Consider the following 23,117-nt stretch of genomic DNA (forward strand, 5'->3'; position numbering starts at 1 on the left):
TCTCAAAATAATTTTTCATATCTGTGTCACACCTCAAAACTTTCATGAGCTCCTTCCACTAGTAAATGGAAACTATATATTATTTTTTATTGTTCTTTTTCCACTTTCTTGGTTATAATCTCAGGTGCTTTAAAGTAGTATTTGTATTGGGTTAGTAAACCATATCACAAAGGACATGCAATGTAAACAGGAGGATTTATCTTTCTTCATCTTCCATTTCCAAGGGGCATTTAACCACACATTTACCACAGTCTTCTAGCAATCTTTTTGCTCCTCTGATTCTCTCAGTTGTCTTTTTTGACTTTTCCAAACCCACATCACTGAACTTGACCAAGAGTTAGCATTTATTGCTTCCATTTCACTTGGCCAACTCTTGGTAAGCATCAACCATCAGGATAGGCCTCAGAAGTAAGTGGAAATATCTGCCCCTCCTTTCCCTGCCCCAAGGGAATGTTTACTTCCTGGTGGTCCCCTTCTTGGGGCTGCCAGATTTAGCAAATGAAAGCATAGGATGCCTGGGTAAATTTGAAGTTCAGATAAATGATAATTTTTTAGTATATTTCAAATATTATATGATCATCTGAAATTCAGATTTAACTGGGGATCCTGCACCTGCATCTTCCTTCTCTATGACTTGAGTTCCAGCACGGTGGGCCTCACAGTATTGTTTTTGGGTTATGATTAGGACTGACCGATGCATTTTCTGCTCAGATAATCTAAGGGTAATTTAGCATTGAAGACTCTGACTGTGTATTAGTTTCCTGGGGCAGACATAACAAAGTACCACAAACAGGGTAGCTTAGGACAGCAGAAATTTTTTATTTTTAAAATTTTATTTATTTATTTATTGGCTGCGTTGGGTCTTTGTTGCTGCGCGCAGGCTTTCTCTAGTTGCAGCGAGTGGGGGCTACTCTTTGTTGCAGTGCGCAGGCTTCTCATTGCAGTGGCTTCTCTTGTTGCGGAGCACGGGCTCTAGGCACGTGGGCTCAGTAGTTGTGGCTCGCAGGCTCTAGAGCGCAGGCTTGGTAGTTGTGGCGCACGGGCTTAGTTGCTCCGTGGCATGTGGGATCTTCCCGGACCAGGGCTCGAACCCATGTCCCCTGCACTGGCAGGTGGATTCTTAACCACTGAGCCACCAGGGAAGTTCCCAGCAGAAATTTTTTATCTCATTGTTCTGGAGTCCAGAAGTTCAAGATCTAGGTGTCTGCAGGACCATGCTCCCTCTGATCGTCTTAGAGAAGGATCTGTTCTAGGACTCTCCCAGCTTCTGGTAGTTCTTTGGCTTGAGGTAGCACAACTCCAGTCTTCACATGGAGTGTGCATGTCTGTCTCCTCACATAACATTCTTATTTTAAAAAAAGGACACCGGTTATATTGGAGTAGGGGCCCATCCTCCTAAAGTATGACCTCATCTTAACTAATTATCAATACATCAGCAATGATCCTATTTCCAAAAAAGATCACATTCTGAGGTCCTGGGGTTTCAGACTTCAGCATATCCTTTCGAGGGACATAGTTCCACCCATAACAGATTAGGAGAGATTCTTTTAAAAACTCAAATCAATATTGTTTACACATTGAGACAAGACAGAAGTCCAGAGACCTAAACATGTCCATGTAAGTTAAAGATTTAAGCAAATAGGAACATTTTTGTATAGAGTTAAAATACTTTCTTGAAACTTGGAACACATAATTAGTCAACAATAGGATGTTGCAGCTCTACAAAAAGTATAGAGCTGAGAAGTTTTAATGATATGGAAAATATTCATGTTATGCTAAATGAGTAAAGGTTATATGATTATATTAATTTATTCAGTTAAAATATTTTCTGGCCTCTCAACAGTGTGCTGAAGGTTCAATCACTCAATCCGCACACGAGCTTATAGTCCATAAGGCAAAAAATAAATGGATAATTATTCAAATTATTAATTTGCTACAACTGTAACTATAATTGCTGTGTTAAAGAAAATTAAAGAAAATTAGAGTGTAATAAAAATGTATGTACTTTTGGAGGATTAGAGGCCGAAGTATCTCTGGTATTGTCATATGAAAAAAACTAGAGCTATTTCCATTTTGGAAACATACATTAGAGCATGAATTTATTTATGTAAAAAAATGAATGGTGGATATAAAAGATATGGCTTCTTGCTTCACAAGCTTTGGGTACAGTATATTCATTTTAAAAAGTCCCAATTAATTATTTAAGCATCCCTGGCTTTGAGTGGCTTCTCATGGTACTAAGCATAAAATCTAAGCTCCTTGCTTTGGCTTTTAAGTTCTCCCTTTCTAGTACTTGTCTCCATCTTCAAACTAATCTCCTATCACAGTCCTTCCACTCTCTTATAGCTTGCTTCTTTACAGCCACACTGATTTTCTTTCTATTCCTCGAATATGCCAAGCTTGTTCTGGCCACAGGGCCTTTGCACTTGCTGCTTTTTCTATGTACAAAGCTGTTCACCCAGATCTTGGATAAGGCAAACCTTCTGTTCTTCATTTCAGTAGGCATTCCTGACAATTTAGATAGCACTCTATGCCAAACCCAATCCTGTCGTATTGTATTTTATTGGTTTTGGAACAGTTTCAGTTTCTGAAATCATCTAGTTTTAAAAATCAATTATCTACTTTCTATCTCTCTCCAACAGAATGGTAGCTCCATGACAACCAGCCTCGGGAAATATAATTAGGTAGGGGAGCACATTTTCCAAAAGGTGTACCTCTTCAGCACATTTAAGGTATTAAGCTGGCATAATGTTCAAGACTTTGATGAAAGTTTGTAAGAGAAGCAGTGAGAAAATAAGACCAGAAATAGGTCAAGAAGATAGAAGAGTGGTCTCTCATCAACAATGACCTAGTTCCTGCCACACTTAACGTTTCAGTTTAGAACCTGGCTATGCTCTGTCTGACTTTTGTTGACTGAATGAGGGAAGGAAGGAAGGGAGGGAGGGAGGAAGGAAGGAAGGAAGGAGGGAAGGAGGGAGGGAAGGAAGGAAGGAAGGAAAGCAGGCTCTCAGGGCAATAAGTTCCATATTTTCGTCCTGAAATCGTCATCCCATTCTCAAATCATTCTAGAACCCTTTATGCCTCCTCTGTCTGAATGAGCTAGTACTGCTTCTATTACCATGAGGATCTACGGAGAGAGCTGACAACATCCTTCTGTATTGAACAAGCCACTGTTGTGCTGTAAGAACTAATCCTAAAAATAATATCTTTGTCTAGGAATTAAGATAGCATTTTTTTCAAGTCATTGTTTTGGCCTAATTTATAAAGTCTTTGCTCAGGAGACTTTTGTCGATCAAAGAAAGACAAGAGAAGTTTTAAGGGGAGCAGAAGAGGGGCTTTGAACATGCTGTGTTTACAATCTGACAAATGCTCCTGCATACATCCCCCAAATCTGTTTGATTTCCTTCCCTTTTCCTCACTGAAACCCAAATAGTTAATGTGTGAGAGTCTGTTCAGATAAAAGTGGCTCAGTGCCAGCTCTGGGTTAGTACTTTGCCTGAGGACACGAACAATTACAAACTATGGAGAGTTGTGTATATCCAGTGTTGTTAGTATCAGCTGTAATAATCAATGGACTTTTTGTTTTATTCTCGTACTTAAACCAGCATCTGCTCTATCCTTATAACAAAAATGAATGGGTTTTTGAAATTGTATTTTATTATCTGTTCGGCTTTGTGTTTGAAGATCAATATTGTTGCACACTTGATTGCATTTCTTCGTTACCAGTCAGTTTTCCCCATAAGCTCTTTTTAATTTGCTGAAATTAACTGCAATCAGGGCTTCTTATTCTTGTCTATAAAGCCACATTTAAATTAAAAATGAGTTCTCCAAAAATAGTTTACTGCTTCTGGCTATGTTCTACTCACTATAAACACACACACACATACACACACACACCCAGGCAAACAAACAAACCAAAAGCAATTAAAATGAGAAAAGTACATCATAGTATATTTTATAAACATAAACATTTTATAAACTTAGGAAATTTTACATTTAAATGTGTGAAAGTTGAGTGAATGAAGACTTACATGGGTCTGATGTAATTGCATTCTGATATTGCTGCCTGAGGGATCTCTATTGTATTTGTTTTTATGTGTCAGCTTGTTGTATTTTTATTTAACTTAAAAGTAAAGTAAAAGAAAGGAAATATTCAGTATTTTAATTTTAATATTTAGTCTTCCAATTTCAGTCCACACCTCACTTAGATAGATAAAATGACTTTCTTATTTAAGTTCAACAGTAGGAAGTTTTGCTAAGTCTGATTGCTAAATTCAAAATATTCCTTCACCTTTTGTAGCATAGACTCTTCCCTCTGCTGCTAAGTTTTCAGTCTGATCAGTGTCTAACCAATTATGTTCTAAATATGTTTAAAAATTTACTTTGGAAACATTTAGCCTTTTCAGCGTTTATATTATCTGAAGATATTTATTCGACAATATGCTTTGCCTGTGGCTAGCCATAATTCACTTCCAAACACTAATATGAGACTTGAACATATTTCTTTTTTATTTAAGTTTAATTCTAGGAGCAAATGTGTAAATTTCCTCTACACTTCAACATACATATTAACCTTTGTTTATAAATCGGAGACTAGAAATGTCAGCTTCAAACAATAGTCTTTTATGAGTAAGCAAAAACATAGGTTAAAAAAGAAAACTGCATGTAAGCGTAAGGAAGCGATTCACTACCATAAACAATATGAGAGCAAATTGTATTTGTTACTCTTTTGTGCCTTTTTCTTCCCTTTTCTTTTCAATCTTAAGCATAAGAATAAATTGCAATTGTTCCAGTTTTAGTAATCCTTTAGAAAGCTTTTGTCAAAAGCATGGTGTCAACCATTCTTTAGAAAAGGTCCTTGAAAAAAATCAATTAGAATACCAATGAGACTGGTATTCATAGAATCAGGTGACATGCAACTCACTAGATTTTAGGAATTCTTTTTACTGTTGACACTTATTTACCCAACATTGTAGAGTATCTTTTGGGGTGATAACCATTTTATGGCTAGTCACTTAAATTTATCATCATGAGATGCTACTCCTAGTCCTTAATTTGCCATCCATTTTGATAAGGCTTCTTTCTATAAGTGTGGTTAACAAAGTCATACCAAAATGCCAAGATCCTATATACAAGTATAAGGCAGTTTTATAACAATAGTTATTGCTAACATGTATTGAGCACTACGTAATTTCATTTACTTCTCTTAACCACTCTGTGATAGGGATTCCTCTGTTTCATTTAATGACCACAGAGAGGTTAAATTAACTTTGTCCTGGGTCTTTTACGTAAAGAGAGAGATGTTGAAATTTGAAATCAGACTGTCAGTAGGCTTAAGCACTAGGCTATACCTACTTCAAGCGATGACTAAATGAAATATACTAATACTGTTTCCTTAGGCTAACATCATAGTGCCTTGCTCATGGTAGTTGGTACATAAATATTTGCTGACTGTATAATGAGGATGAAAAAAATTAAAAATTTTTAAAAAACTTTATTTATTTTATTTATTTTTATTTTTGGCTGCGTCGGGTCTTCGTTGCTGCGTGCAGGCTTTCTCTAGTTTTGGCGAGCAGGAGCTACTCCTCGTTGTGCTCCGCGGGCTTCTCATTGCGGTGTCTTCTCTTGTGGAGCACAGGCTCTAGGTGTGTGGGCTTCAGTGGTTGTGACACGTGGGCTCAGTAGTTGTGGCTCACGGGCTCTAGAGCACAAGCTCAGTAGTTGTGGCTCGCGGGCTCTAGAGCACAAGCTCAGTAGTTGTGGCGCACGGGCTTAGTTGCTCTGCAGCATGTGGGATCTTCCCGGACCAGGGCTCGAACCCGTGTCCCCTGCATTGGCAAGTGGATTCTTAACCACTGTGCCACCAGGGAAGCCCGAAAAAGTTAAATTCTTATATAGGGGCAAAGCTTGGCACCCAAGTTTCAATCTGTCACTTACTTGTCAGCTATATAACATTGCACATGTAAACTAACCTGTTGGAGCTCTGGTTTATTCATATATAAATTGGCATATCAGTACTTGTTAATAGTCAGATTTAATCACTGCCAATTCAAACTCTTGCAAATACTTACTTTTACATCTTTTTTTCCCTAGAAGATAATGAGCTCTTACAGGATATAAACTATCTTATTTATCTACATAATTTAGAATCTAGGCAGTGTTTGACACATGGCAGGCACTTCCTATAGCTACTAATTGAGTTAAGAGTTTAAGTAATTTTGTTTACCTAAATTCATCTATTTTTAATTTGCATGTCTTATCTTATGTTTACTCTAAATGTGTTTCCCTTTTCACCAACCTGTGAGGTAAAGCACAGGTTTAATATACTTGACACAACATTGTCTGTGCTATTAAAATTCTTATGTTTCTAGTCTATAGATGGAACGGGCATAGCCCACCACTCAAGATATATCTTCTATATAAAAGATATGAAAGAATAACAGGACATTTTATGAAAGCTTTCCGTAATATTCTTTCTTGTCACCTTACTTTTTACCCCATAAAACCAATAGATATCTATTTCCATGCCTTTAAGTTGTTAATATCTAATGGCTGTTATAAAAGAGGTAACAAGAGGTAAGAGAACAAACATTGGATAGCTGAAGTTAAATAAAAAAATGTTTTTGCTAAGTAAAAAACCCAATAGGCAAGTCATTCATTCACCTATAGTGCCAGGCATCATAACCTCGTTTCACGTTGAAATTTTAAAGCAATCAATCTTTCCACCAGGAATTAGGTGCATCAGTGAGCCCGAAGACATGGCACATTTTAAAAATGATTATCACTGTTGGTTGCCATTCTTATTTACTTGGAAATTCTGAGTTTATCTAGAACATTATCATTGTAACCTTGTTTGGTTTGGCATTTCTGGTAAAACAAACAAACAATCAATGAAGAGAAGGAAAAAGAACAAGGAAGGAAGGATAGGCCATTTATTATAGTCTCATTTTATGAGGCTTAAAATACATAATCTCAATGTGTGTCTTTACAGTGGTGGATTTGAACACTCACAAACACTTGAATACCTCTCTACTTCATTCTCTCCACCTCATCCACATGCTAGTTCAGTCTTTCATCTTCCCTTCGGAAAATTCTTAGAACTTCTGGCTTGCATTCTTGCCTTCAATGTTTCTTTCTTCCGATCCCTGCTCCTCATTACTGCAAAAGTTATTTTGTTGAAAACCTGTCTTTTTAAGACTTTATGTGGGACTTCCCTGGTGGTCCAGTGGTTAAGACTCCACGCTTCCACTGGAGGGCACGGGTTCGATCCCTGTTCTGGGAACTAAAATCCCGCATGCTGCGTGGTGCGACCAAGAAAAAAAAAAAGCTTTATGTGATTGTGGGTTGTAATTGCTCTGATTTCATCTCCCACTGCCCTCACCTTTGTTTACTTTGTTCTAGCCGTATAGACTGCTCCCCGAACACGCCAAGCAAGCTGTCACCTCAGGGTCCTGTCACTTACTATTCTCTCTCCAGGGAAAACTCTGCCCCTAGATAAACATGTGACTTGCTATCCAATTTTTTTAGAGCTCTATGCAAAGTTGCTTCACTGGAGAGGCCTTCTCTGACCGCCTTACACATCAGGGGTTGTGATCTATGGCCCACAGGCCAAATTTGCTCTCTGCCTCTTTTTGAATGGCCTGTGAGCTAAGAACGGTGTGATAGTTTTAATTGGTTGGAAAAAATAAAAATCAGAACAGTAGTTTGTGACACATGGAAATTATGTGAAATTCAAATCTCTGTGTTCATAAATAAATTTCTATTGGAACATAATCACACTCATTCATTTACTTACTGTCTATGGCTACTTTTGTGCTATAATGGCAGAGTTGACACAGACCATATGGCTGCAAAGCCTGATACTGTATTTATTATCTGGCTCTTTATAGAAAACGCTTGCTGACCTCAGCTGTATATATTATCATATCTCCCACACCAGCCCATCCCTCTCTCACTCCTTTTCCTACTTTGCTTGTCTTCATAGCACTTATCACCATGCTATTAAGTAAATGTTTTAATTCAAATACAGTATATAGAAAAATGAAAAGATTATATGGGTTACTGGATCTGCTACCCAGACTAAGACATAGAATGTTACAGCCTCCAGAAGACTTGCAGAAATCCCCACTCATTCTCTTCCCCCAAAGTAACAACTGTTCTGTCTTGTAACACCATAGATTAATTTTGCTTCTTTATGATCTTTATATAAGTGAGATCATATCATATATAATTTTTGTGTTTGGCATTTTTCACTCAGGATTACATCTGTGAGATTTATTTATTTTTGTGTAGCAGTAGTTCATTCAATTTAATTACTTTTATTATTCCATTGTATAAATAAACCCCAGTTTTAAAAAATCCAATTTACTATTGATGGACATATTTATTGCATCCGGCTTTGAACTATTACACATAGTGCTACCACAAACATTCTGGTGCATGTCTTCTGGTGCACAGATGTATGCAGTTCTGTTGTCTGTATACCTAGAGGTGGAAGTGTTAAATTATAGGGTATGCACATCAGCTTTGGTAGATACTGCCAACCAATTTTCCAGAGTGACTGTACCAATTTCCACTCTCACTAGAAATGTGTAGGTGTTCCAGTTGTCCCACATGCTTGCCAACACTTAATATTCTCTATTTTTAAGCTTTAGTCATTCTGTCTGATTCTTCCTACTAGAGTGTGACTTTTATGACAGCAGGGATTTTATCTATTTAGTTAATTATCATTTCCACAAGTGCTTGAAACTTGTGTTTCAACTAATGTTGAACGAATGAATGCTTGAATGGTAAGGCTGTCAGCAAAAGGGCAGACTTCATTCCCTAGGTCTAAGGTTTTTTATTTACTGGCATTAACTTACCCTACTCTGAATTGCCATGATGTTTGTCTATATCTTTGCAATGACATTTAAATATTTATGAGTTATATATTTTTGATGTACATTTCTTATTCTTCCTGTTAGAACCAGGGTTTCTCAATCTTGACACTAGTGGCATTTTTGGGCTGGAAAATTCTTGGTTGTGAAGGGCTGTCCTGTGCGTTGTAAAATGTTTAGCACCATTCATTGGCCTCTACACGCTAGATGCCAGTAGCACTGCCTCCCCAGCTTCACCTTACGTCTCCGTAGTAGTGACAACCAAAAATGTCTCTAGACATTGCTGGATGTCCCTGGAAGGCAAATTCGTTCTCGATTGAGAACCAGTAAGCTAGATAATAAGCTACATAAGAATAAATGTATTAATTTTCCCTCTTCCCACGTTTAGCACAGTTTTACCCATAGTAAATGCTTCAACTATTGAAGATTTATTCAGTTGCCTCCTGGCAGTATATCAAAATCACCTGGAAAGCTTTAAAGGAATACAGGTTCCTAGAATCAACCCATACCCTACTGAATCCAAGCCTATGGGATAGGGTTGAGGAATCTGTGAATGTGAAAAGCTTTCAGGTCACTCCAGTGAGCAGATTAGCCTGAGAATGACTACTTCTTATGCATCACATTTTTTAATTGACAAGTAATTCAAACTGAGTATCAGGTCATACTATACATCTATATGTAGATACAAATTTTAATAAATACAGATATATGTTTCATCCTATTAATTTATTATCTGAAAATCATATTCAATTCAATCTAAGCAATCTGTAATACTTATATTTAAGAGTTCTTATTCCTAATAAGGCCTTTACTTTGTTTTGAAACATATCTGCAATTGCAATTATTTTTTATGCTTCCAGCTTTCTGTGAGAAATACGAGAGAAAAATTTTGTTAATTATACAATGTTTACATTGTTATATTCACCTTTTGGGCTAAAAATCTTAATAGTAATCAGAGCAGATGGCAATGAAGAAGAAATAGTGACTTCTTCAGAAATAAAAGAAGGAACTAATTTATATATGCCTCTCCTTCTTGACTTGGAATTGTAAAAATCAACAATATAAAGCATAAAAGAGATTGTATTTTGCAACTACATTTTTTCAAGTGATATATACACTGGACTGGTAAAATTACACTTTTATGCAATGGAAAGGCAATTTTTATATTTAACTTTTAGTTTTTATTGATTCTGGTATAGTTTATTGTCAGGCTTCTGTATATTTTCTTAGATTTACCAAGTAAAAAGAAATATATTTTGACTTACTGTCACAAGCTACAATATTGATAGTATAATGCAAATTTTCTTTATAAAAATTCTAGAGCATCTGAAAGCAGTTACCTGAAAGGTGAAGTGTAAGGTAACTACTTATTTTCTATTTTTCTGTTTCCTCAATATTTCCTTTGTTTGGGTCCCTTCCTTAGGGGTCATTGACACACAAGCACAAAACAACCCTGAATGATGATTAAATTATGGGTCTCTTTCATTGTGTACATTTAATTTATTGCCAACTGGAATTGAATTTTAAGCCTATTATTGAAACATTTCAACTTAAAAAAAAATCATCTGTGCTATATGCTGCTGGTTCCCTCCCCAACATGTATTCTCTCCTCCTTCCTTATGACCATAACTTGATATTTTTCAGAGTGGTAATGAATCCAGCTTAAGGTAAACAAACAAACAAAAACCCCCTACATATCCTTTGCAGCTGTAAGTGACCATGTGACACAGTTCTGACCAATAACATATGAGCAGAAGTCACCCAGCAGGATTTCTAGGTGAGCTCTTAATACTTTCACTGACATGTGCTTTTTTTCCCTTTGCCCTTACTTCAAGCTATCCATAGCTTGAAGGTAAACAGCCATCTTTCAACAATGAGGTAAAAAATCATGAGGACAAAAGGCACATATGATAACTCTGACTCAACAGGAAGAGAGAAAAATGTGGGTTCTTGAAAACATCATGATGCATTTGAACTAGCCTGTTACATGAGAGAATAAAACTGTTACTCAAGCCCCTTTACACTGTGCTTTCCATTAGTTCCACTGAACCAATTCCTAGCTGGTAAACTATCCTTGTACCATAGCCCTATGACAGGCCTTGTTCTTGCCTCACCTGGTCTTTTTGGAAACCTCCTTTTTCCTTATTCTTGAACTTCAAGCAGTTTTCTTTGTAATGAATTTTTACTGAAGTATAGTTGCCTTACAGTGTTTTGTCAAGCACTTTCATTCTATACTTACCAGCACTGTCGCCAGAGTTGTCCATTCCACTGACCGCCTTGCCTATGTAATTTCTACAAGGCTTAATTTGGGTCTTCTGTCATATTCTACATACTCCTGTTTCAGGAATCTAGTTATATTTCAGAATGTTTCCATTATTTGCTCATGCTTAATCCTGCAAAAGTGTGGTGATCTTTAGCTATCTGCTTTTATTGAAGAGTGGAGCCCTAAAAGATTGATTAGAAATTATAGGCACAAGCTTCACATCAACTTGGGCTTCACTCTAGTTTAAAATAGGCTAGGCTGTTTCTCTGGAGATCCCCTAGTGCTGATATTTTTATGTTCTTTTTCTTGGTTTTTTCAAATTCCCAGAAATAACCCCCCCCTATTTTCTGCATGGAAGATGTAAGTCTGCTGCCAGTATTTTAGGAGCCAAAGGGGAAAGGCTGAGTACTCTTAATGTTCAGTTTGTAAACTTTTACTTCTCTTTTTTCTAAGATGTTGCCCACCTCTTCTTGGGGTCTCCCATTGAAGAGATTCTGTTTCCCCTGTGCCAGGAAACACACTCCAGTCTTCTCCCAGCATGGAGAACAGTTGGTTGCCTGGCTGGCTGGCTTGTGAGGGAGTGAGGATTGTCCTAGGGGAGTTTCTACCTGGTTCTTAAGCAGCTTTTCATTGTATTACCGCCAGTTTCTGGGGCTTTGTGGGTTTTCTGCTATAAATCATGTTGCTTCCTTGCTCTCTTCATCACCAGCCTTGATTTGAGCTTTTAACAGTTCTCTTATTCTGTTATGACTCATTCATTTGCTTTCTCCTTTCAATATTTTGCTGTTACTGTGTTCTCTTGATATTTTTGTCCGTATGGGTTTATGCCTTAAAACAAAACAAAACAAAACAAACCCTTTTACACTGTTTTTGTGCACACTGAAGAGGAAGCAGAGGTTAGTACATATTTCCAAGCTCTCATCTTTAACCAGAAAATTATTCTTTCATTCCAAATATTTATTATTAATATAACAAATATTCATTGTACTAAATGGTGAAACATTTAAAAACTGATGGTTAACATTATTGTATTTCTTTTGAATCTATTTTCCCTGCATATATATTTAATACCAATTTAAATGTTTAATATTTACATTTATGATGTATAATTACATGCTATATAAATATAAAATATATGAAATAACATATATAAATGCTTAATACATGTATATTTAAGTAAATTACCATAAACTTTGTAGCCTGCTTTTTAAAATTTATTATTATATCATGAGCATTGACTCATACAGTATTAATTGGAACATGATTTTTAACGGCTATCCAATATTTGATCTTGTAAATGAATACAGTTTCTTTAAAGTATTTACAGTTGGTCACTAAGATTGCTTTCTGGAATTTAGTTTGTTTTTGATGGACATTGTGCTCCCATCTCTGTTATTCTGCACAAGTGGTACACTTACTTTCATCAAACTCCCATGATGTGGAGGAGTTCCTTGACCTCTGTTTATTGACAGAGGAGTATTGCTAAATCAGCTCTGGAATATCCTTCAAAAATACTCAAGAAAATCCTTCTTGAGGAGCAGAGCAACAGTTGCTGGAATCTCTCACTGTGAGGGCTGTTGCTGCTGTTGCTACTGCTGCATTGTGTGTGTGTGTGTGTGTGTGTGTGTGTGTGTGTGTTTTGGTTGGAGAGAGCAATAAAAATTCCTTCTTTTTTTTAAACTCACATGGGCCACCCAGCATGCATGGACTTTTCCACTCTCCATGGGGTAGTGTGGCCAAGCTAACGGTGATATAAATACCGTTTCTTTGACATTCCTATGGCATACAAATTGAGTTTGAGACCACTTTTGGGTTTGAGACTGGACTGTCCATGACTGTAAACCATGTACATACATACTGACTTAATTTGTTTCATGGGTTTTGATTCGATTCTAAATGTACAGTGGCAGTACCTGATTTTCTGAGAATATGATTTATTTTTTTCAAAACACATGTCTATGAAAAGTTTAATTTCCAACAAGACCCTATACTGCAGTCCCATTACTGCAAATGCCAAGTAAACTATATGGCATGATGGTGAGCACTTCTTGAGTTTGAAGACCAGTTCTGCTGCCGAGGTATTGTTGAAACTTTGGGCTAAAGGTCAAATCATTTAACCAGAATGAAGTTGTCTTTTCTAAGTTTCACTTTTCTCGTGTAAAAATTAAAATATACCTCTCCTCTTTACCATCAGAGGATTGATAACAAGGCCAAATGAGATCATTTCAAGTTGCAGAAGTCTAGAGTCTTGAAAATAGTTTTCTCCTCACTTCTCTACCTTAAATGCCAATTCCTTTGTAACAAATGCCTGTCTATGCTTCCACAGCATTTTTGTCAGGTGCAGACAGGATTATCTGATGATATGTTTGTCTTTTCCTCTAGAATCTGTACTGTGAGCTCCCTGAGGGCGGGGATTTTGTGTCTTAAGTCTCTGGCATCTAGTAGAGTGCCTGATAACTCTGATACTGCCTGATAGGTCTCAGTTAATGATAGTGAATTGAGTCAAGTGGGGAATGCTTTGAGAAGGGCTTTACAAATATAAGGTACTTTGTAATAATATCTTCTGTGTAGGGCTCTGCATTGTACAAAGTTCTTTCACATATATTATTCATTTGCTCGTATTTGATCTTGATCTTCCCGGTGGTCCTGTGAAGGCAGTTATTAATATCTTTATTTTGCAGACAGAACTTAGAGTAAGATAGGTTTTGGGGTAAGAAATGAAAAAACAATTTGCAGTTTATATGAACTTATGAACAGGAGTCCCTTGGTTATTGAGTGTTGGATAGTGTCATTTTGAGAAACTGAGGCACGTTGTTTGGCACAGTTGAAAGATGAATAATCATCTGATTTCTACTCATTTTTAAACATCTTAATGAACTAATGAGAGATATGAATGAAATAATTCAGTGCTGTTCTTTTAGAAAAATGAAAGCCCTATTCTGTCTTTATAATAAAATGTTATAATGTTTAGTTCTTGTTTGTAATTTGCTCCCTTTACACTGGTGGTTTCCACTTAATTTTGTATCTCTTTAATCCATAATCTCTTTACCTTTAAATGATCTTTTATCTTTCCTGGAAACAGCTGACAATAGTGTTTTTCAGTTCAGGACATTTTCATAATTACATTTTTAGCCTTGAGGGAAAAATTGTATACCTCATCAGATCCTCTGGCTCTGCAACTGAGTAAGTTTAACAGCTCCGAATACCACTTGCTGCTATTATAACTTAATTGTAAATTAGGAAAAATAAAACTGCTTTATGATTTCTGACAATGTTAAATTCAGCTTAAATGGAAGCGTTTTATATAGTGTTTTAATGTTACCAGTAAGTAAGTAATACGGACTCTCTCTGGTGTTCATTTTCATTGAGAGACCTTGACCCACTGGACCAGTATTCATCAACACTGATTTAATTGCTTTACATTTTCTGGTACAAAACCATTCCTCAAAGTGACAACACATTGCTGTTTTTGTTGTTGTTGTTTGTTTGCTTTACAACAATCTTTTGTTTGTAAATTCAAGACTTCTCAGTAGTGTATTTTAGTTGGGCTACTTTCTCGCACTTTGCATGCCGGCTGGGTTTTATGAAGAGGTGTAATTGGGGCTAACTTTGGTGGACCTACCATGTAGCTGCAGTGATTCTTCCTTTGGGGTAAATAAGCTACTACAACTGGTACATATAGAAAAGTCTCTGTTAATTTTGGTATTCACCAAACTTCCTTCTCTTTTGTAATAGTTGTATATTGGGCTGATTATTGCATTAGTCTCTGTCATTTTTCCATCAGAGAGGCAAAAAGAGGATATTGTTGAAAGTGTTAGCAGAAGGAATTCTGACTTGCATATTTACTTATATGAAGACATAGAGCATACAAGGCTCTTCACCATCTGATACACATACAACTAACTGTATGTTCTCTCCTCCAGTTTTTGTCCTTATAAATCTTATGCTTCAGGCAAACTGAAATATGATGCTATCAGCATCTCAGGTACTAGCATCCTCCTGCCTTTCTTCATGCTCCTCCCTCTCCAGAAATCCCTCACTTAGCCTTGTTTTTCAATGTCCAGTCCAAATATCAACTCCTCTCCACTGGTTTTATTAATACTACTCTGTGCTTTCACAACTATCCCTTACCCCCTGCCACTTCCACGTAAGGTAGGTTTAAATGTTCTCTCATTAATGGTAAGTACTGTTTTAATGTATTATGATTATTTGGGTTCACAAGGTCTAATAGAACCACATCGAGATGAAATTTCCCTCTAAGCATAGCATTCCTTTCCCTGCATCCCACAAATTTTGGTATGTTAAGTTTTTACTATCATATTCAAAATATTTTTTATTTCCCTTTGTTTCCTCATCTTCTTTGACTTGGTAATTTTAATTATATCGCTGAGTTTCCAAATATTTGGGGGTTTTCCAGATTTTTTTATTGTTAATTTCTAATTTAATTCATTTGTAATAAAAGAATTACGAGTACTATCATGATTTCAATTATTTTAAACTACTCAAGCCTTATTTCATGGACCAGCATATGATTTGTCTTTGTGACTATTTCATGTGCCCTTGAAAATGTGTAATAAGCTTTTGCTCTGTGCTATATTCTGTAAATATCAGTTAGGTTGTATTGACTGAGTTGCTCATATCTTCTTTATTCTTACTGATTTTCCCATTACTTCTATCAGTTGCTGAGAGAGGAGTGTTAAAATATCCAACCATAATTATGGATTTCTGTTTATTTTTCCTTTCAATTCCGTCTGTCTCATTCATGTATTTTGAGATTTTTTTAGATGTATATACATTTAGGATTGTTATATCTTTTTTTTTTTCTAAGCAACCATTTATTTATTTATAATGAAGGCCTTTTTTTTTTTTTGGGAGGGGGGCCGCTCCATGATGCTTGTGGGACCTTAGTTCCCTGACCAGGGATCGAACCCGTGCCCCCTGCAGTGGAAGTGTGGAGTCCTAACCACTGGACCACCAGGGAATTCCCAAGGGTTGTTATATCTTCTTGATTTATTGACTTATTATTATGAAATGTTCCTCTTCACCTCTGGTAATAGTCTTTGTCTTGAAGTCTACACTGTCTGATGTTAATATAGTCATTTGATTAGTGTCTGTATGGTGTATCTTCTCCTATCCTTTCTTTTTAACCTGCCTATATCATTATATTGAAATGAGTTTATTGTAGACAGCATGTAGTTGGGATTTGTTTTTTATATGACGGTCTCTCACTTTCCAACATCTTTGCCATCTCTGAGTCTGGTTCTGATGCTTTCTCTGTCTCTTCAAACTGTGTTTTTGCTTGTTAGTATGCATTGTAATTTTTTGTTGAAAGCCAGACACAATGTACTGCCTAAAAGAAATTGCAGTAAATAGACCATTAGTGACAGGATGGTAAGGTGTGGGGAGAAGCATCCTGTAGTCTTATGATTGTGTTTAAGTCTTTTGGTGAACCTATGTCCCTGGGCTGTGACCTTCACAAGTGCTTCTTAGTGCCCCTTCCATTGGTAGGACAGAAGTCTAGAAGGGGCTGAAGTTGGGTATTTTCCTTTCCACAGGTTGGTTAAGCTTGATAAAACCCCAGTAGATTAGGTCTGGTAAGTTTCTCTTGAGGGAAGGCCTTGTTAAGAACAGAATGCTCTGGGCATATTTCAAAATGGCTATTTTCCCCCTCATCCTGCCAGAAGCACGAGGGTTCTGTCCTCCAGTCTTAACTATGAGGGCCTGATAGGGCTCATGGAGGCAAAATACAAAAGTACAGAGGTACCCCTAATACCAGGCCTGCTTGGAGTCTTTAACTCTCAGCCTTATCCAAACTGAGCCTCCAGCAATTTGTAACTTAGAGTTTAGGTTTTCCTGTCCCAGTACTGGTTCCTGTGGCAGTTTCTGCTTTGGTAATTCTCTGTATCTACTGGGCTGTCTCTCCAATTTTGAGGGCAGCAGTTTGCCCTGTGATTTCAATTCCCTGATAGATCTAAGAAGAGTTGTTGATTTTCAATTTTTTTCGGCTTTTTACTTGTTAAGAAAGAGTGATGACTTTCAGGCTCGTTACATGCTGCACTGGAAAGTTGAAGTCAGGTTCTTACTTTCAGATGAAATATTAGGTCATTTACATTTATTTTAATTATTTATATGGTTGAGTGTAAGTCCACCATCTTGCTATTTATTTTCTGTGTGTGCCATACTCTTACTGTTCCCTTTCCCTTTATTTTCTGCTTTAGTTTTGATTATCTTTTAGTGTTTTATGTCCACTTTTAGCTTATTAGCTATGCCTCTATATTTTTAAAGTGGTTGCTCTAAGGTTTATAAGATAGCTTTAACTTTATTATTTATTTATTTATTTATTGGCCATGCCGCACGGCATGTGGGATCTTATTTCCCTGACCAGGGGTCGAACCCGTGCCCCCTGCATTGGAAGCACGGGAGTCTTAACCACTGGACCGCCAGGGAAGTCCCAAAGTAGCTTTAACTTTAAACACTCTACCTTCAAATAAAATGATACCATTGTATCATTTTATATGTAAGAAACTCAGAACAGCAGTTCTCCCTTTTTGTTACAAGTGCTGTCTTAGATTAAATTAACTATCGAAATATCCATATATTTTTAGTGGTAGAGCGTGACTCTCTTTATAAAAGGGAACAGAAATTAACAAATGATAAAGTAGTATACTAAAGTCTAGCCCTTAACTTTTAAATTTAAATATGGAATATTATAGAATTATCATATAACAGAATATAATGTATTGAGAATAAAATATATTAACGAACATAGAACCCATATATACACCATTTCTTGTTTGACTAGTATTTTCATTATTTTTTCACTGAAATTTAATACAGCTTATACTTCAAACAGGTACTTTTCAATGTCAGTTTTTTTGTTTCATGGGAATAATATTTTCTCTCTCTGAAGTTTTATTTGCATTTCAAATATCTTTTTATTACAGTAATATTTATTTCATTTTAAAAAGGAATATAAAAAATAGGATGTCTTTGCTATGTAGATTCAGTATAAAATTTCCTAAGCAATTTTACATTCAAAGTATATGGAAAAAAAGTTAAGATCAGCTCTAAACTTATATCTCATTCTCAAGTAGCCAGATTAAATCTCACTGAATAAAATGACATTTTTTCCATAAATTGAAGAAAATGTCTCCACGAATCCAATCCGCATTCTATCCTGTGGACATTCTTTGCAATATAAAATTGCAGCATTGTAAAGTGTACTCTCTCTACCACTTCTTATGCCTAATATGGCATAGTTCTTAATCTGCATTCTGGAGTTTCTTTTTCCAAGTGTATGATATTTTATCTAAATATTTTCTGAGAAGTGCTTTATTTTGTTAGGAAAGAATAAAATAAAGCTACAGCAATGTAAAGAATCTTGGGGAGAAAAGAATAGAAATACTTGAGCTGGTTCAGATACAAATCTGTTCTGTAAAATGTAAAATAATGTTCCAAAAAATCATATAAGAGTATTTTAACTTTTCTTTTTTCAATTAAAGTTAAAAAATATGAATTTAAGATTTGGAGTTGTTGAATGTCTTAAACCATATTGTCAAGTGGGTTACATAAAATGCCAAATAGTAAAACAAGTTTTTTCCTTGATTCTTTTTTTTTTTAATAGATCTTTGTTGGAGTATAATTGCTTCACAAAACTGTGTTAGTTTCTGTTGCACAACAAAGCAAATCAGCCATATGCATACACATGTCCCCATATCCCCTCCCTCTTGAGCCTCCCTCCCATCCTCCTTATCCCACCCCTCTAGGTCATCGCAAAGCACCGAGCCGATCTCCCTGCGCTGTGCTGCTGCTTCCCACCAGCCAACAATTTTATATCCGGTAGTGTATATATGTCGTTGCTACTCTCACTTTTCCCCAGCTTACCCCTCCCACCGCATGTCCTCAAGTCCATTTTCTATGTCTGCCTCTTTATTCCTGCCCTGCAACTAGGTTCAACAGTACCATTTTTTTTTTTTTTTAGATTCCATATGTATGCATTAGCATATGGTATTTGTTTTTCTCTTTCTGACTTACTTCACTCTGTATGACAGACTCTAGGTCCATCCACCTCACTACAAATAACTCAATTTCGTTTCTTTTTATGGCTGAGTAATATTCCATTGTATATATGTGCTGCATCTTATTTATCCATTCATCTGTCGATGGACATTTAGGTTGCTTCCATGTCCTGGCTATTGTAAATAGTGCTGCAGTGAACATTGTGGTACATGTCTCTTTTTGAATTATGTTTTTCTCAGGGTATATGCCCAGTAGTGGGATTGCTGGGTCATATGATAGTTCTATTTTTAGTTTTTTAAGGAACCTCCATACTGTTTTCCATAATGGTTGTATCAATTTACATTCCCACCAACACTGCAAGAGGCTTCCCTTTTCACCACACCCTTTCCAGCCTTTATTGTTTCTAGATTTTTTTGATAATGGCCATTCTGACCAGTGTGAGGTGATACCTCATTGTAGTTTTGATATGCATTTCTCTAATAATTAGTTATGTTGAGCATCTTTTCATGTTCCTCTTGGCCATCTGTATGTCTTCCTTGGTGAAATGTCTGTTTAGGTGTTCTGCCCATTTTTTAACTGGATTGTTTGTTTTTTTGATATTGAGCTCCATGAGCTGTTTGTATATTTTGGAGATTAATCCTTTGTCTGTTGTTTCATTTGCAAGTATTTGCCCCCATTCTGAGGGTTGTCTTTTTGTTCTGTTTATGGTTTCCTTTGCCATGCAAAAGCTTTTAAGTTTAATTAAGTCCCATTTGTGTATTTTTGTTTTTATTTCTGTTAATATAGGAGTTGGGTCAAAAAGATCTTGCTGTGGTTTATGTCAAAGAGTGTTTTTCCTAGCTATTTCTTTTAGAGAGGAAAAAGTGAGTAGAGATTAAAAACGGGATGTGATGGAAAAGGGTGGAGATGGAGAGATACTGGAAACATTCTGGTTTTAGACCTGTGTGGTGATTACACGTGTGTCACTCTGATAATCATCCAGCTGTATACTTAAAATTATGTAGTTTTCTGCATGTATTATTTTGATTAAAATGTTTATAGTTAAAAAAAAAAAGTGTTTTCCCTATGTTTTCCTCTAAGAGTTTTATAGTGTCTGGTCTTACATTTAAGTCTTTAATCCATTTGGAGTTTATTTTTGTGTACGGTGTTAGGTAGTGTTCTAATTTCATTCTTTTACATGTAGCTGTCCAGTTTTCCCAGCACCACTTATTGAAGAGGCTGTCTTTTCTCCATTGTATGTTCTTGCCTCCTTTGTCGTAAATTAGGTGCCCATATGTGCGTGGGTTTATCTCTGGGCATTCTATCCTGTACCATTGATCTATATTTCTGTTTTTGTGCCAGTACCATACTGTCTTGATTACTGTAGCTTTATGGTATAGTTTGAATTCGGGGAGCCTCATTCCTCCAACTCCATTTTTCTTTCTCAAGATTGCCTTGGCTATTCGGGGTATTTGTGCTTCCATATGAATTGTAAAATTTTTTGTTCTAATTCTGTGAAGAATGCCATTGGTAGTTTGATAGGGATTGCATTGAATCTGTAGATTGCTTTGGGTAATATAGTCATTTTCACAATATTGATTCTTCCAATCTAAGAACATGGTATATTTCTCCATCTGTTTATGTCATCTTTGATTTCTTTCATCAGTGTTTTATAGTTTTCTGAGTACAAGTCTTTTGCCTCCTTAGGCAGGTTTATTCCTAGTTATTTTATTCTTTTTGTTGCAATGGAAAATGGGAGTATTTCCTTAATTTCTCATTCTGATTTTTCGTTGTTGGTGTATAGGAATTCCAGAGATTTCTGTGCATTAATTTTGTATCCTGCAACCTTACCGAATTCATTGATTAGTTCTAGTAGTATTCTGGTGACATCTTTAGGATTTTCTATGTATCATATCTTGTCATCTGCAAACAGTGACAGCTTTACTTCTTCTTTTCCAATTTGGATTCCTTTTATTTCTTTTTCTTCTCTGATTGCTGTGGCTAGGACTTCCAAAACTATGTTGAATAAGAGTGGCGAGAGTGGACATCCTTGTCTTGTTCCTGATCTTAGTGAAATGCTTTCAGTTTTTCACCACTGAGTGTGATGCTTGCTGTGGGTTTGTCATATATGGTCTTTATTATGTTGAGGTAGGTTCCCTCTATGCCCATTTTCTGGAGAGTTTTAATCATAAATGGGTGTTGAATTTTGTCAGAAGCTTTTTCTGCATCTATTGAGATGATCATATGGTTTTTATTCCTTAGTTTGTTAATGTGGTGTATCACATCAATTGATTTGCATATATTGAAGAATCCTTGCATCCCTGGGATAAATCCCACTTGATCATGGTGTATGTTCTTTTTAATGTGCTGTTGGATTCTGTTTGTTAGTATTTTGTTCAGGACTTTTGCATCTATGTTCATTAGTGATATTGGTCTCTAATTTTCTTTTTTTGTGATATCTTTTTCTGGTTTTGGTATCAGGGTGACGGTGGCTTTGTAGAATGAATTTGGGAGTGTTTCGCCCTCTGCAATTTTTTGGAAGAGTTTGAGAAGGATCGGTGTTAGCTCTTCTCTAAATGTTTGATAGAATTCGCCAGTGAAGCCATCTGGTCCTGGACTTTTGTTTGTTGGAAGATTTTTAATTACGGTTTCAATTTCATTATTTGTGATAGGTCTGTTTATATTTTCTAATTCTTCCTGGTTCAGTCTTGGAAAATTGTACCTTTCCAAGAATTTGTCCATTTCTTTGTGGTTGTCCATTTTTTTGGCATATAGTTGTTTGTAGTAGTCTCTTATAATCCTTTGTATTTCTTCAGTGTCAGTTGTGATCTCTCCTTTTCCATTTCTAATTTTATTGATTTGCATCCTCTCCCTTTTTTTCTTGATGAGTCTGGCTAAGGGTTTATCAATTTTTTTTATCTTCTCAAAGAACCAGCTTTTAGTTTTATTGATCTTTGCTATTGTTTTCTTTGTTTCTATTTCATTTATTTCTGTTCTAATCTTTATGATTTCTTTCCTTCTACTGGCTTTGGGTTTTCTTTGTTCTTCTTTCTCGAATTCTTTTAAGTGTAGGGTTAGATTGTTTGTTTGAGATTTTTCTTGTTTCCTGAGGTGAGATTGAATCGCTAGAAACTTCCCTCTTAGAACTGCTTTTGTTGCATCTCATAGGTTTTGGGTTGTCGTGTTTTCATTGTCATTTGTTTCTAGGTATTTTTTGATTTCTTCAATGATCTCTTGGTTATTTAGTAGCGCACTGTTTAGCCTCCATGTATTTGTGTTTTTTACAGTTTTTTTTCCTGTAATTGGTTTCCAATCCCATAGCGTTGTGGTCAGAAAAGATGCTTGATATGATTTAAATTTTCTTAAATTTTCCGAGGCTCGATTTGTGGCCCAAGATGTGATCTATCCTGGAGAATGTTCCATGTGCACTTGAGAAGAAAGTGTATTCTGCCACTTTTGGGTGGGATGTTCTATAAATGTCAATTAAATCTATCTGGTCTATTGTGTCATTTAAAGCTTGTGTTTCCTTATTTATTTTCTGTTTGGATGATCTGTCCATTGGTGTAAGTGGGGTGTTATAATCCCCTACTATTGTTGTGTTACTGTCGATTTCTCCTTTCATGGTTGTTAACATTTGCCTTATGTATTGAGGTGCTCTTATGTTGGGTGCATAAATATTTACAATTCTTACATCTTCTTCTTGGATTGATCCTTTGATCATCATGTAGTGTCCCTCCTTATCTCTTGTAACAGTCTTTATTTTAAATTCTATTTTACCTGATAAGAGTATTGCTACTCCAGCTTTCTTTTGATGTCCATTTGCATGGAATATCTTTTTCCATCCCTTCCCTTTCAGTCTGTATGTGTCCCTAGGTCTGAAGTGGGTCTCTTACAGACTGCATATCTATGGGTCTTGTTTTTGTATCCATTCAGCCAGTCTGTGTCTTTTGACTGGGGCATTTAATCCATTTACATTCAAG

Source organism: Balaenoptera borealis, assembly GCF_965194805.1.
Source record: "Balaenoptera borealis genome assembly, chromosome: 21".
Lineage (NCBI taxonomy): Eukaryota > Metazoa > Chordata > Mammalia > Artiodactyla > Balaenopteridae > Balaenoptera > Balaenoptera borealis.